Source organism: Myotis davidii, unplaced genomic scaffold (genome assembly GCF_000327345.1).
Source record: "Myotis davidii unplaced genomic scaffold, ASM32734v1 scaffold148, whole genome shotgun sequence".
NCBI lineage: Eukaryota > Metazoa > Chordata > Mammalia > Chiroptera > Vespertilionidae > Myotis > Myotis davidii.
In genome coordinates this window covers 345,490-345,749 of record NW_006299479.1, presented here as the reverse complement: position 1 = coordinate 345,749, position 260 = coordinate 345,490, and positions in this window count along the sequence as shown.

The window sequence follows — 260 nt, the reverse complement described above, 5'->3', positions numbered from 1 at the left end:
GATGTGAGGAACATCCATCGGCTGCCTCCCGCACACCTGCTACTGGGGATTACTGGGGATGGAGCCCACAACCTGGACATGTGCCCTGACTGGGAATTGAACTGGTAACCTCACCAGTCGGTCAACTTTTGCAATTTAAAAATAAAAGATTTGACCTTTAAAACAATTTAAGACATAGATTGAATGGATCAGTGATTCCATTCTGAAGAGAAGAAAAAAGTATCATTTATTGACCTTTCCTATACTTCCTCTGTTATGAA